This window comes from Podarcis filfolensis, assembly GCF_964270895.1.
Source record: "Podarcis filfolensis genome assembly, chromosome: 13".
NCBI classification, from domain to species: domain Eukaryota; kingdom Metazoa; phylum Chordata; class Lepidosauria; order Squamata; family Lacertidae; genus Podarcis; species Podarcis filfolensis.
The window spans coordinates 50,584,939-50,600,765 of NC_139615.1; the positions used below are offsets into that span (position 1 = coordinate 50,584,939).

At 41.8% G+C, this 15,827-nt stretch overlaps 1 long non-coding RNA gene across 1 annotated transcript in view; it reads left to right on the forward strand.

Moving 5' to 3' along the window:
* LOC310748226 overlaps positions 1-13,982 on the forward strand; it is a 29,335-nt gene extending 15,353 nt beyond the window's left edge. Inside the window, exon 4 of the long non-coding RNA XR_014541223.1 lies at positions 13,828-13,982. This is a non-coding gene — a long non-coding RNA (uncharacterized lncRNA). The remainder of the gene's footprint in view (positions 1-13,827) is intronic.
* Positions 13,983-15,827: the final 1,845 nt, after the last annotated feature.

The following is a 15,827-nucleotide window of genomic DNA, read 5'->3' on the forward strand; positions in this document are numbered from 1 at the left end:
TTTCTCCAGTGAAAATAGGGACATCCTAAGGAAAAGCGGGACGTTCCGGGATCAAATCAGAAACTATAGGGACACTTGCATTCTAAGAGTGTTCAGAAAGTGTTTCATGCTCATTCTCTTAGTTGCCATAAGCAGAGCCCGGCTGGATCAGACTAAGGAACTGTTAAGTTGTAAGTGAACATAGCAGACAAAACAGCGATTGTTCAAACAGTTCTTGTTTATTCAGAGGCCAGAACAGAACTGAACTGAAGGGTTCTTTTTTTTTTTTAAGATATTTATTGGAGTTTTACATAGATATGAATTTAAAAGATCATATAAAAAGAAAGGAATACAATAAAAGAAACATAGAAAAATACATAAAGTAAGAAAAGGAAAATAAAAACAAATCCATTTTTGTAACCCTAACTCGTTATCTTATTTCCTTGGCCTCCTCACAACTCCCCTTTTTGTATTCCCATTTAAATAATCAAGTCAGCAAATCCTTACCCTCTTTCGTTTATCTTAACTCTATATCTTAACATATTATAACTCTATATTTTCATCCATTTATCAATTCATTTTTGCATATTCTTATTAACTTTGTTGCTAATGCCACTTATTTTCAGTCCAACATCATTTTAAGATTCATTAATTTTACAATGTTTCTGAAGATAGTCTTTAAATTTTTTCCAGTCTTCTTCCACCAACTCTTCTCCCAGGTCACGGATTCTGCCAGTCATTTCCGCCAATTCCATATAATCCATCACCTTCATCTGCCACTCTTCCAGGGTGGGTAGCTCTTGTGTCTTCCAATACTTTGCAATAAGTATTCTTGCTGCTGTTGTTGCATGCATAAAGAAAGTTCTATCCTTCTTTGGCACCAATTGGCCGACTATACCCAGGAGAAAGGCCTCTGGTTTCTTCAGGAAGGTATATTTAAATACCTTTTTCATTTCATTATATATCATCTCCCAGAAAGCCTTAATCTTTGGGCACGTCCACCAAAGGTGAAAGAATGTACCTTCATTTTCTTTACATTTCCAACATTTATTATCGGGCAAATGATAAATTTTCGCAAGCTTGACTGGGGTCATGTACCACCTGTAAATCATTTTCATAATATTCTCTCTTAAGGCATTACATGCCGTAAATTTCATACCGGTGGTCCACAACTGTTCCCAGTCAGCAAACATAATGTTGTGACCAATATCTTGTGCCCATTTAATCATAGCAGATTTAACCGTTTCATCCTGCGTATTCCATTTCAACAGCAAGTTATACATTCTTGAAAGTATCTTAGTTTTGGGGTCTAACAATTCTGTTCCCAATTTTGATTTTTCCACCTGGAAGCCAATTTTTTGGTCCAAATTATAGACCTCTCTTATTTGATAATAATGAAGCCAGTCTCGCACTTTATCTTTTAATTTCTCAAAACTCTGCAATTTCAATTTATCTCCTTCTTGTTCCAAAATTTCCCAATATTTCGGCCATTTGGCCTCCATATTGAGCTTTTTCTGAGCCTTCGCTTCCATTGGTGACAACCACCTTGGGGTTTTATTTTCCAATAAGTCTTTATATCTTATCCAGACATTGAACAATGCTTTCCTGACAATATGGTTTTTAAATGCTTTATGTGCTTTAACCTTGTCATACCACAAATATGCATGCCACCCAAAAACATTATTGAAACCTTCTAAGTCCAAAATGTCTGTGTTCTCAAGAAGCAGCCAATCTTTTAACCAGCAGAATGCTGCTGATTCATAGTAAAGTTTAAGGTCCGGCAGGGCAAATCCACCTCTTTCCTTTGCGTCAGTTAGTATTTTAAATTTTATTCTGGGCTTCTTGCCCTGCCAGACAAATCTAGAAATATCTCTCTGCCACTTCTTGAAACAGTCCATCTTGTCCAAAATTTGCAATGATTGAAACAGAAATAACATTTTTGGCAATACATTCATCTTTATACATGCAATTCGACCCAACAAGGAAAGCTTCAAATTTGACCATACTTCTAAATCTTTTTTCACTTCTGTCCAGCATTTCTCATAGTTATCTTTAAATAAGTTTAAGTTCTTAGCAGTCATATTAACCCCCAAGTATTTTACTTTCTTAGCTAATGTCAAACCAGTCTCCTTCTGAAACCTTTCTTTCTCAATCGGTGTTAAGTTTTTCTCAAGAACTTTAGTTTTTGACTTGTTCAGTTTAAATCCTGCCACATGACCAAATTCTTGAATCAGTTCTAATACTCTTTTCGTACTAGATTCTGGCTCCTGTAACGTCAAAACTAAGTCATCTGCAAAAGCCTTCAGTTTGTATTGTTTGGCTCCAACCTGAATACCTTTAATCAGACGGTCCCTTCTAATCATATTTAACAAAACCTCCAGGACCGAAATAAAAAGCAATGGGGAAATTGGGCAGCCTTGTCGTGTCCCTTTCTCTATCTTAAATTCCTCTGTCATCACATTATTGACTATTAGCTTAGCTTTTTGCTCTGAATAAATTGCACTTATACTATTTTCAAACCCTTGGCCCACCCCCATTCCCTGAAGATTTTTCTTCATAAAATTCCAAGAAATATTGTCAAAAGCTTTTTCCGCATCTATAAAAATTAAAACTGCTTTGGTATTGATATTCACTTGCAGCTTCTCCAAAATATTAATTATGTTCCTCGTATTGTCAGACAAATGTCTACCTGGAAGAAAGCCGGCTTGATCTTTATGTATCTCTTCAGTTAATACCTTTTTTAATCTGTTAGCCAAAATATCAGCAAAAAATTTGTAATCCACATTAAGCAGGGATATGGGACGGTAGTTCTTAAGTTGTGTCTTTTCAGACTCAGTTTTCGGTATGAGTGTAATGTAAGCTTCCTTCCACGACTCTGGCGCCTTTTTCCCCTCCAGAATTTCATTACAAACCTCCTTTAGTGGCTGAATTAACCAATCTTTCAGAGATCTATAGTATTTGGAGGTAAGACCATCCGGCCCTGGAGATTTGCCCAACTGCATATTCTGCATGGCACCTTCAACCTCCTGTTCTGTAATTTTGTGATTCAACATTATCTTATTTTCTTGAGATATTTTTTGTAATCCATTTGTTCTTAAAAATTGGTCTATATCAGTCTCTTTCTGTGGCCCTTGTGTATATAGTTGTTTAAAATATCTCTGGAAACACTTTCTAATCTCCAATGGATTCTGTATATTCTTTTCTTCCACATCCAGATTTGTAATGGTATTTAATTTTTGTCTTTTTTTCATCTGCCAAGCTAGCAGTTTCCCACATTTATTAGCTGATTCAAATGTCTTTTGTCTCATCTGCTTAATTCTGAACTGAAGGGTTCAGTCAGCCTGCTTATATAGAGCTCCACTACAACGTTACTGTAACACTTTCTAAAACTATCCAATCACTGAACGTCACTTTCAATCCCTTATTTGCATAACTATCTACAATATCCCCCTGCTGGCCCAGGGTGAGAACTTCAGTACATAACAGGAACCTTCTTGCAAACCCTGACCAGACATTCAGAGGCATTATGGCATTCAGAGGCATAATGCCCCAGTGTTCAAGGTCTATTGGGCTGTTGTGGCTAATAGCTATTGAGAGATCTACTCTGTGAAGTTGTCTAATACATGAATACATCTATGTTGGTGGGCAATTAGGACATCCTATAGCAGAGAATTCCACAACCGCAGTTCAAAGAGGCTCCATGGTGAATTTGCATTGACCCAGTTAGAGCTTCTTAGTATTTTCAGTTCTGCAACGTTAGATGGAAATATTTACTTTTATAGTTTCCACTTCTTACAGCTGAATCTTTTTTTTTAATCCAGTACAAATGTAAGAAGCAAACAGTACTCCCTTTGTACCCCTACCTCTGTTAACTGGAAGGAAGCATTTTAAAACTAGGGGTGTGAGCCAACCACAAGAATTGGTTCAGACCCCTCTTCACAATTTCAGAAAAGTGCAAGATTCAGTCTGAGTTCAGTTCAGGGTTCAAATCTACACCCTGTTTTGGAAAAATGAAGAGTGATTTCATTTCAGCTCAGACAAGCCCACAATCTCTCAAAGTGACCCACATTGGGGGTTTTCATTCCAGGATTTGTCCAAATCTGTGACACACCCCTAATTAAAATGTTCAGGGTTGCTTTACTTATTCCCTTCATCCCCCTCTCAACCGCCAGGAAAAAAATCGCATATACAAATCTAAACAAAAATGTAGTGAGGGGAGAAGAACTTTGCTGACTAGGAATGGAGGAATTATGACTACAATACACAGGGGAGAAGGTTTTCAGGAAGTCCAGGGTCAAAGGTCAGGAAAAGACATTAAAAAAATAAAGATCCTAACATATCTTCAATGCAGAGAAAGAGCCAACTTAATTTTTTATTTTCTTGTTTCAAGCACTGAATTTTTTTTTTTTGGACAGAAGAGTTGCCAAGTTGCAACCCAGAAAGAGTTTCTTCATGTTTAAATCCTCCTAGTGGAAAAGGGAAATTTTACATTATACAATTCCTTTAAACACTGAGAGGCATTTGACACCCTTGATGGTTATTTAACAAAATGCATCTGTTTTTAATTTGCTATTTAACAGAATTAATCTGGAGGTCTGATCAGAGCTTGGGTTGTTTAGCCCTCCTTGAAATGCACATTCGCACACAATTACTTATTGCCTTTATATATCACCTTTTCCTTGAAGGAGCTCAAGATGGCATGTACATGGTCCTCCCCCTCCTCATTTAATCCCCACAACAACCCTGTGAGGTGGGTCAGGCTGAGAACCAAATTCCTGCACTGCAGGGGGTTGGACTAGATGACCCTCAGGGTCCCTTCCAACTCTACAATTCCATGATTCAATGACTGGCCCAAGGTCACCCAGGGAGCTTCATGGCAGCTGAGTGGGGATTTGAACCCTGGTCTCCCAGGTCCTAATCCAGCACTTTTAACCACTACATCACAGCAGCTCTCAACACATAGAGCATGGTCCCAAGCAAATCCTCCTATGGATCATTGCCCCAGAAGAGGGTTCCCACAGTAGCATCTCTCTTGGGACAAATATCCATCTTGGCATGTAAGGTGTGCGTGGGTGAGAGCTGGGGTGGAGTCCTGGGCGAGAGCCAGGAGACTGCAAGGTGCTGAATGGGGAAGTGTGTCAGAAGAAGGGATTCATATTAGCATTGATTAATAACGTGCATGAATGGCTGTATTGTATTTCTGCTAACATTTGTTGTTTTACTTTGCTAAGCAACACTTAAAGAGATATTTCTTTATCTTAAGCAGTATAGAAATTGCCTAAATAGCAAGAGGCAGGAAAGTAGCAGAGAGGGTCAGCTCAGTGGAACTGAATTTTAACACTGGAATAATTGTGCCACCCACAATGCTAACCCAAATCACCAATTTGAGCCGAGCAGAAGATGTCCGGATGACGTCAATTTCAGCTGTTCCCTTCGGTTTTTATGGTTGTCCTGAGTTGATATAATCCAAAGCATTTCTGCCCCCCTCCCCCCCCCCCGCCTCCCCTTATCCTGCAGAGGCTCAAACTTTGCATAGGCCGACATTAATCAATTATTTTGGCTCAAGCAGCTGGTGGAGTTCACTTTCCAAAAATTTCACTGAATCCATAGTACTTGTATCCTGCAGCCTGCTTCTTCACAACCTGAAAAGGCAAATGCTTCTCTTGTTGTCATTCTGTCTATCCACTATAGTACTGAAAATGTGGGCTTGCGTATAAATCAACCTCAGCCAGCACAGACAATATTCAGGAACAGGGGCTGGGGGCTGGATCCCAACATCTGGAAGACAATGCACCTTCTGTATTGTGGGGGGTTGGACTAGATGTCCCTCAGGACCCCTTCCAAGTCTATGATTCTATGTTCTCCTAGGGTGCCACCCAGCAATATTGCTAGTGGGTTCAACATGAATTTCAAGGGGTGCTGCCCTTGCACTGCTCTCCGTCTCGGGGGTTTTCGGTGGGAATGCAGAGACTTCTGATATTCTGCCTGGTCCCATCTTTTAAAGGAAATCCTTCCATTCTTAATGATTTGGGTGAACTTTGGTTTTTACTGCTTCTTGTGGTTTATCTTTCTGGGTTCTTCTTCTAAGTAATGCTGTTTTTAGTCTTGACTGTATCTTTATTGCGTTTTTATCCATCTTGCAGTTATAGCTTTTACTGATGCTTTTAGCTGCCTCAGACTTATTGGAAAGGCAGGCTGGACACATTTTAATGAAACAGATATAGCTAGTTTTCAGCAAGTTAGCGGTATGAAGAAGGATAAGGTGTGTTTGTAAAAATGAGGCTTTGCATAATGAGGAGTGCTTTGCTTTTTAAAAGTGTGAAGCGGGTTTCTTGAACCCCTAATAATGAAACATTAAGTGCATCTTGGCCAGATAGACAGTGTTCAAAATGTCGAAGGAATGAGTGGTGCAGTGCAATAACTGAGTCACTTCACAGCAGACAGAAAAAAACAAAGCCTCAACATTCTCAGTTTCCAACAGACTTCACATTCTCTGGCAATTGTATCTTATTCAGTGGGCACCTGCCACCTGGTGGCTACAAGCAGGAAAAAATATTTTTCCGTAAGTGGAAAATAAGTGAGCAATGTGTTTGGGCTGCCAACGCTTCAGCCTCCCTTGCTGCATGGATGGAAAAAACAGGTTTAACTATTAATGTGCTGTGTACTCTTTGGTAGCAGAGGAATCTGGAAATTACCTAAGTGTGTCTGAACATTTACAGCGGGCAGGGGACAGCTGCCTTGTACAACAGAAGGCTATAACTTGTGGCAATAAAAGGAGAATTCAGGAACTTTGGGTTTGTGTATATTAGGGTTATAACTTTTTGACTCTTTTTAAAAAAGATTTCCTGTATCATAAAGGGATGAACTTTTGCTTAGAAAAAGGGGACTAATACTTCTCAGTTGTGAAGAAAGGTCACTGCGAAATGAAAAGTTGGAATCACTGTATATGTAATGTTACTCATAAGTATTAGCACTTTTAAAAACTTTATGGAACTGTTTAGAACTTTTACAGCTGTCTGGAACTTCATAAAACTATTTAGAATGTTCTAGAAGAATCCAAATATTGGTCTATAGAAAGAATGCGCAATCAAAGCGATGCGGGAACTTTATGGTGCTTGCAGCAGAAAGAAAGGCAAACTGCAACCTCAATTTATTCTAAGCAATAAGAAGTGATGGACAATGTACAAAACATTATTCAAGTACTGTATTAGAAAATTTGCAATATCTATTTTTCCTATATTATAATACGTACTGTACTATGCATATTACATTATACAGTTACATATACAAAAATTGATTTATTGATTTTGGGGTGACTTTTTCGAAAGCTTTGGAAATGTTCATTCCTTTGTTTTTAGGCAAAAGTTCGTCTAACTAAGCTACAGGAACATGAGGTTGAAAAGTTATAACCCTAGTGTATAGACCAAATTTCAGCACACACGAACTCAGTTACCACATTCTTCATAGACAAAACCAGCTCATTATTTAAAGTTTGTTGGATCTTTACCCAATAGTTGTCCTCTTAATCAGTGCTTTTTTCTAAAAAAATGTTTAGGGGTACTCTCATTCCATCTTAGATAGACTCAGGAAACACCATGACAGGAAATGAGGCCGCCATTGGGGGTAGCAACGGAACTGACGATTCACAGTGCTAGAGAAGAAACTAAACAAAAAATAATTTTTTAGTTTCTTCTCCCGTTAGATTCACAAAATATTTAGGGGCATGCGTAACCCTGCGTCCCGTCCCATCCCCCCCGAAAAAAAGCACTGCTCTTCATCATAACATGACCATGGTTTTCAAAACTAGGTCACACACTCTTTTTGTGAGTTGTGTCTCTTGTGTCCCCCCCACTTTCTCTCTTGTATTTAAACTGCAGTCCTTTGGGTCCAGGCGGGCTGGTTGGGGTGGCACCTCAGATTACCCAAAAAACAACTGAGAGGTAAGGAGCCAAGTTGGCCGACAGAGCCTCTCACATCCCTTCTGCATTGAAGGTATACCACGCAAAAGTGGTTTCCACCCTCTGTTATGTTGCCCCGCTCTGGGCCCCAGGGTCCAATTTAACATCACTGGGGACATTGCAGAATCAGTTTCTCCATCGCCTTCTGAAACTCCCCATGTGTGTGAGCAACGCAGCCGTACGTCTGGAGTTAAGGATTGCATCATTGGAGACTGTCATCTGGAAGCGAGTCTTTGGCTATTGGCTGTCCAGCTGGCATAGGCTTCCCGACCATTACCTTTTCCAGTGCCTCTGGCGGGACGTCTTTGTCAATCCGTGGGTAGGGAAAATCCATGCCAAACTTCTGAGCATCGGAATTTCCCCAGCGGACTCCTTAAAGATGAACTTACACTCAGCCAAAAGCCTTATTGAGCAAAGATTAGCGGACATTGAAAATCAACACAACCTCGCCAGGGGTGGGGGTGTCTGCTCCCCCAGGTATCACGGAATAACCCCACCACTTGGCCTTCCATCATACATGTCATCTCTTTCATCAGTACCACACCGACGTGCATTTATTCGTGCAAGGTTCAATGTCTTTCCATCGAACCTGCTGAACCACAGATTTTCCAAGGGTTTGGTGTCTCTGCTATGTGTGTGTGACGGGGAAACTGTTGAATCTCTTTCACATATAATGTTCAACTGTCCCCTACATAGCATAGCCAGGGCTAATTTCCTGGGTCCTGCTTTACTGCACTTGGTTGGCAGGCCTGTTGAGTCACACGCCGCACTGCTTTTGCAGGATACAGATCCTTCTGTAACTCTGCAGGTGGCAAGATTTCTGAATGCGGTTATCTCACACTCAAAAACCACCAAAAACCAACAACAACATCAAAACTAATCGAACTGTTATGATGAGAGTGCATGTCGGAGTTCGTCTTCAGTTTTCCTTTTCTGTGATCTGTCCCTTGGAGCTCTCCTGGCCCCAAGCTGTCACTTGGCTCTGCTCAATGACCCACCCTTGCATCGTGGTGTTCACCTTCTGTTGTCGGATATATCTGTTTTTATGTCCCTGTGTTTTTATGTTTGTACATATTTTATGGGCTAATAGCCGTAAATAAATAAATAAATAAATAAATAAATGAGCCAAGTTGGCTGTTCTCAAGGGTAACTGCTGGCTTGGCAGATGAAAAAAAGGCAAAAACGATTACAAACTTGGAAGTGGAAGGAAAGAATATACAGAATCCAGTGGAAATTAGAAAACGCTTCCAGAGGTATTTTAAACAGTTATATACACAAGGGCCACAGAAAGAGTTTGATATAGACCAATTCTTAAAAACAAATGGATTACAAAAAATCTCTCAAGAAAACAAGATAATGCTGAACTATAAAATTACAGAACAGGAGGTAGAAGGTGCCATTCAGAATATGCAGTTGGGCAAATCTCCAGGGCCGGATGGCCTAACCTCAAAATATTATAGATCTCTGAAGGATTGGATAATTCAACCACTAAAGGAGGTTGGTAATGAAATCTTGGAGGGGAAAAAAGCGCCAGAGTCGTGGAAGGAAGCCTATATTACGCTTATACCGAAAACTGAGTCTGAAAAGACACAACTTAAGAACTACCGTCCCATATCCCTGCTTAATGTGGATTACAAAATATTTGCTGATATTTTGGCTAAAAGATTTTTTAAAAGTATTAGTGGAAGAGATACATACGGACCAAGCCGGCTTTCTCCCAGGTAGACACTTGTCTGACAACACGAGAAATATAATTAACATTTTAGAGAAGTTGCAAGTGAATATTAATACTAAAGCAGTTTTGATATTTGTTGATGCGGAGAAAGCCTTCGACAATATTTCTTGGAGTTTCATGAAGAAAAATCTACAGGGGATGGGGGTTGGTCAAGGCTTTGAAAATGGTATAGGTGCAATTTACTCAGAACAAAAGGCTAAATTGATAGTTAACAATGTGGTGACAGAAGAATTTAAGATAGAGAAAGGGACACGACAAGGCTGCCCAATTTCCCCATTGCTTTTTATTTCGGTCCTGGAGGTTCTGCTAAACATGATTAGAAGGGACCATTTGATCAAAGGTATTCAGGTCGGAGCTAAACAGTATAAACTTAAAGCGTTTGCAGATGATTTAGTATTGACATTACAGGAGCCAGAATCTAGTACTAAAAGAGTATTAGAATTGATTCAGGAATTTGGTCAAGTTGCAGGATTTAAGTTGAACAAGCTAAAGACTAAGGTTCTTGAGAAAAACTTAACACCGATCGAGAAAGAGGGGTTTCAGAAGGAGACGGGATTAACATTGGTTAAGAAAGTAAAATACCTGGGGGTTAACATGACTGCTAAGAACCTAAATTTGTTTAAAGATAATTACGAGAAATGTTGGTCAGAAGTGAAAAAGGATCTTGAAATATGGTCAAATTTGAAGCTTTCCTTGTTTGGTCGAATTGCTGTTATAAAGATGAATGTATTGCCAAGAATGTTATTCTTATTTCAATCAATGCAAATTTTGGACAAAATGGATTGTTTTAAGAAGTGGCAGAAAGAGATTTCTAGATTTGTCTGGCAGGGCAAGAAGCCCAGAATAAAATTTAAAATATTAACGGATGCTAAGGATAGAGGTGGATTTGCCCTGCCAGACCTTAAACTTTACTATGAATCAGCAGCATTTTGCTGGTTGAAAGAATGGCTGCTTCTTGAGAACACAGACATTTTGGATTTAGAAGGTTTCAATAATGTTTTTGGGTGGCATGCATATCTGTGGTATGACAAGGTTAAAGCTCACAAAGCATTTAAAAACCATATTGTCAGAAGAGCATTGTTTAATGTCTGGACAAGATACAAAGATTTACTTGAAAATAAAACCCCAAGGTGGTTATCACCGATGGAAGCGAAGGCTCAGAAAAAGCTCAATGTGGAGGCCAAATGGCCAAAATATTGGGAGATTTTGGAACAAGAAGGAGACAAATTGAAATTGCAGAGTTTTGAGAAACTAAAAGATAAAGTGCGAGACTGGCTTCATTATTACCAAATAAGGGAGGCTTATAATATGGATAAAAAACTGGTTTCCAGGTGGAAAAATCAAAATTGGAAACAGAACTGTTAGAACCCAAAACTAAGATACTATCAAGAATGTATAACTTGCTGTTGAAATGGAATACGCAGGATGAAACGGTTAAATCTGCTATGATTAAATGGGCACAAGATGTTGGACATAACATTATGTTTGCTGACTGGGAACAGTTGTGGACCACCGGTATGAAATTTACGGCATGTAATGCCTTAAGAGAGAATATTATGAAAATGATATACAGGTGGTACATGACAATAGTCAAGCTTGCAAAAATATATCACTTGCCCGATAATAAGTGTTGGAAATGTAAGGAAAATGAAGGTACATTCTTTCACCTTCGGTGGATGTGCCCAAAGATTAAGGCTTTCTGGGAATTGATATATAATGAAATGAAAAGGGTATTTAAATATACCTTCCTGAAGAAACCAGAGGCCTTTCTCCTGGGCATGGTCGGCCAATTGGTGCCAAAGAAGGACAGAACTTTTTTTATGTATGCAACAACAGCAGCAAGAATACTTATTGCAAAGTATTGGAAGACACAAGATCTACCCACCTTGGAAGAATGGCAGATGAAAGTGATAGACTATATGGAATTGGCGGAAATGACTGGCAGAATCTGCGACCAGGGAGAAGAGTTGGTGGAAGAAAATTGGAAGAAATTTAAAGACTATCTGCAGAAACACTGTAAAATTAATGAATGTTAAAATGATGCAGGATTGAAATGAGATGGTTTTAGTAACAAAATTAAAAGAATATGCAAAAAGGATTGATAATTAGATGAAAATATGATGTTTAATATGTTAAGATTTATAATTAAGATAAAAACAAAGAGGGAAAGGATTTGCTGAATTAACTATGTGAACTGGAATACAAAAAAGGGAGGTGTGAGGAGGTCAGGAAACGAGTAATTGAAATATAAGACATGAAAAGTTTGATTTGTTTTTAATTGTTTTTTTATTTTTCACATATTTTGTATTTTTTTATCTTTTTTCTTTGTCTTTTTTATTTTTCTTTTCTTATATTGTAATTTTCTTTGTTTGTAAAATCTCAATAAATATCTTTTAAAAAATAATAATAAATGACTGGAACATAGAATAACAGTCCAGGCCGCCCACCCTCCCCAATTTTGAGGGATAACTATCAAGAAGTTGTTGGAAAAGCAGCCATCTAGGAAAGGTTTGTTCTGGAGACATCTCTTTATTAAAGGTTTTCCAACAGGGCCCTGAACTGCAGCACTCATGTTGTAGAGATGATAGTTAAGAGAAAGTGACTCATCTATAACAAATAGAGTTTATCACTTAGATTCCAATTTTGAAAGGGCAAGCTTTATATCACTGCAGGTCAGTGCTATTTTTCTAGAAATAGAGGAACTCACCACAAATACCTCCCTTGTTCTCTTATAATGGCAATGGAGCCCACCTGAGGTTTTTTCAGTTCCTGCTTTAAAAAAGCCCTGCTGCAGGTGAGGTTATGTTGCCCTCAGAAAACTCACAATCAGGAGCAAATGACTCAGATAACACTCGTCTCTTCAGCGCATTAGAAGTAAGTCCTTTGATAGACCTCCTTGAAGGAAACTTAATGTACTTTTGATTTGCTGGAATAAAAATGTATAGAGCTGACATCATGCCACAGACGTTATCCACACACTTGTTGGCATCTGTCTGTCTCAAGAGACAATGGAGTGCACCTTCAGGGGTGAAGTCAAACTGCTGTGCTAATAGCACAGAACTGTCCTCCTTGGGGTGCAAGCCTGGCAGTGTGTGTGGAGGTCCCTGGGCTGCCCAGACATCAAGACTTCCCTCTCAGCCTCGCTAATGTGGTCCAAAGGAAAGCAGAGCAATACATTTGGCACCAGCTTGGCTGTGGGAGTTGAGGGAAGGTGTACAAGGCGCCATCCCACCATCTTAGGGACTCTGCTGTTTTTTCGGGTTTACTCCTGAGCCTTTTCTTCTCCCGAAGATATCCCACAAGGCAGGGGAGGATGAGGGTGGTTTTCCTTCTCCTAGATGGGCTCCCGGTTGCAACATACCCTTCATAAACTTCCAGGATACATTGTCAAAGGCTTTCTCCGAGTCCACTGCCATTAAAACAGCCGGCTTATCTATTCTTAAATCCAGGTATTCCAGCAGATTTATAACATTTCTTGTATTACTCTGAATATGTCTACTGGGGATGTACCGTATTTTTCGCCCCATAGGACGCACCGGCCCATAGGACGCACCAAGTTTTTTTCCCCCCAGGTGCTTGTGGGGCCGGCAGCGGGAAGAAGCGCTCTTCTCCCCGCCGCCCGCCTGCAGACCAGGTCCGGGGACAGCGGGAAGACGTGCTGCGCCTCCCCGCTGTCCCCAGAGCTTGCGGGGCTGGCGGCAGGGAGAAGCACGCTTTTCCCCGCCGCCCGCCTGCAGACCAGGTCCGGGGACAGCGGGAAGACGCGCTGCGCCTCCCCGCTGTCCCCGGAGCTTGCGGGGCTGGCGGCAGGGAGAAGCACGCGTCTCCCCGCTTTCAGCCTCCAAACCACATCGGGAGACAGCGGGATGGCGGTGTTCCGCCTCCCCGCTGTCCCCCGACCTTGTGGGGCTGGCGCTGTGGCTCTCCTGAAGCCTGCATTCGCCCCCTAGGACGCACACACATTTCCCCTTCATTTTTGGAGGGGAAAAAGTGCGTCCTATAGGGCGAAAAATACGGTAATATGACAATGTTTACGGATGTAATATAAGAATGTTAACAAATAATTTTAAAAAAATGCAAATTCAAAAAAAATTAAATAGATGGGCTCCTTTCCCAGGTAGATGAACCTCACCTGCCCTTTATTTCCCTCTACAGCACGTACAGAAACCGTCTTCTTGACCGTTGGACCCTGAATTAGTCTCTTCCACTCCATCCACTGGAGTTTGTCTTCGCATCCCAGGGAACTCACCTAACTCCACACACTATAGCGCATCTTATTCTACCTACTGGGTAGTTATGATTGTTCCTGAATTACCGTATTTTTCGCTCTATAGGACGCACTTTTTCCCCTCCAAAAATGAAGGGGAAATGTGTGTGCGTCCTATAGGGCGAATGCAGGCTTTCGCTGAAGCCTGCAGAGTGAGAGGGGAGACCCCGCCGCCAGCCCCACAAGGTCGGGGGACAGAGGGAGGCGCAGCGCGTCTCCCCGCTGTCCCCGGACCTGATCTGAAGGCGGGCGGGGAGAAGAGCGCTTCTCCCCGCTGCCTGCCTCGCAAGCTCCGGGGACAGCTGGGAGGCGCAGCGCGTCTCCCCGCTGTCCCCGGACCTGGTCTGAGGGCGGGCGGCAGGGAGAAGAGCGCTTCTCCCCGCTGCCTGCCCCGCAAGCTCCGGGGACAGCTGGGAGGCGCAGCGCGTCTTCCCGCTGTCCCCGGACCTGGTCTGAAGGCGGGCTTCTCCCCGCTGCCTGCCCCACAAGCTCCGGGGACAGCTGGGAGGCGCAGCGCGTCTCCCGCTGTCCCCGGACCTGATCTCAAGGCGGGCGGCGGGGAGAAGAGCGCTTCTCCCCGCTGCCTGCCCCGCAAGCTCCGGGGACAGCTGGGAGGCTCAGCGCGTCTCCCCGCTGTCCCCGGACCTGGTCTGAGGGCGGGCGGCAGGGAGAAGAGCGCTTCTCCCCGCTGCCGGCACCACAAGGGGCGGGGGGGGAAAAATAATTTCCCCCCCTTTATTTCCCCCCAAAAAAACCTGATGCGTCCTATGGGCCGGTGCATCCTACGGAGCGAAAAATACGGTACCTAAATGAGCACACCGCCTATTCTGATTCCTTAACACCACATAGTCACGACTCAGAAAGTGTGGATTGGGATAGAGGATCAGGCCTTGTGATGGAGTTTCTACTTGTGGAGCAATGTGAAGGGGACCAGGAGCCTCGAGAAGGGTAGCTGCACGTGACTATTACAAAGCTGTTGGGATGAGCTGTGCTTCTTCTGCCTCAATGCTAAGAAACTCATACAGGATTGGAAGATGGGAGAAGGGACAAGCCCTAAGCCTAAAGCTAAAGGGTCTGTGTCTGACAGGGTGGATGAAAGTCAGATTTAAATTGGATTTTTCTAAAAATAAATAAATCGGAATTTAATTTCTTTAAAAATATGAATAGTAAGGTTTCTTTTAAACACCAACTAGATTGACGTTAAAATTGTGTGAATACAAATACATGCTAGCTCTCCTGTTATTCTCTAAACCAAATCCCTGCCTGTACCAGATACACTGGGTTAAATAGGTTAAATATGTAAATGAAGAACCAACGTGATCATTTTTCCAATATGAACATTTACACTCAGCATTTCATTTTCACCTGATGAAACATAAAGTGCTCTGTGTTTGCCCAGTAATTATACTAGTGATCCTATGCACTTTTATATCAATCGTTGTTAAATTGTGGTAGACTGAATAGCACAGGGGAAGGGGGTGTGTTCCCTATATCCATTTCACAGGGCTTCTTTGTCTGCTCGGGGACAATTGTTGCTCAGCACCAGAGAGCGACTATTTGAGCCTAATATGGAAGCCTTAAGGGACGCGGGTGGCGCTGTGGGTTAAACCACAGAGCCTAGGACTTGCCGATCAGAAGGTCGGTGGTTCGAATCCCCGCGACAGGGTGAGCTTCCGTTGCTCGGTCCCTGGTCCTGCCAACCTAGCAGTTCGAAAGCATGTCAAAGTGCAAGTAGATAAATAGGTACCGCTCCGGCGGGAAGGTAAATGGCGTTTCCGTGCGCTGCTCTAGTTTGCCAGAAGCAGCTTAGTCATGCTGGCCACATGACCCGGAAGCTGTACACCAGCTCCCTCGGCCAGTAAAGCGAGATGAGCACCACAACCCCAGA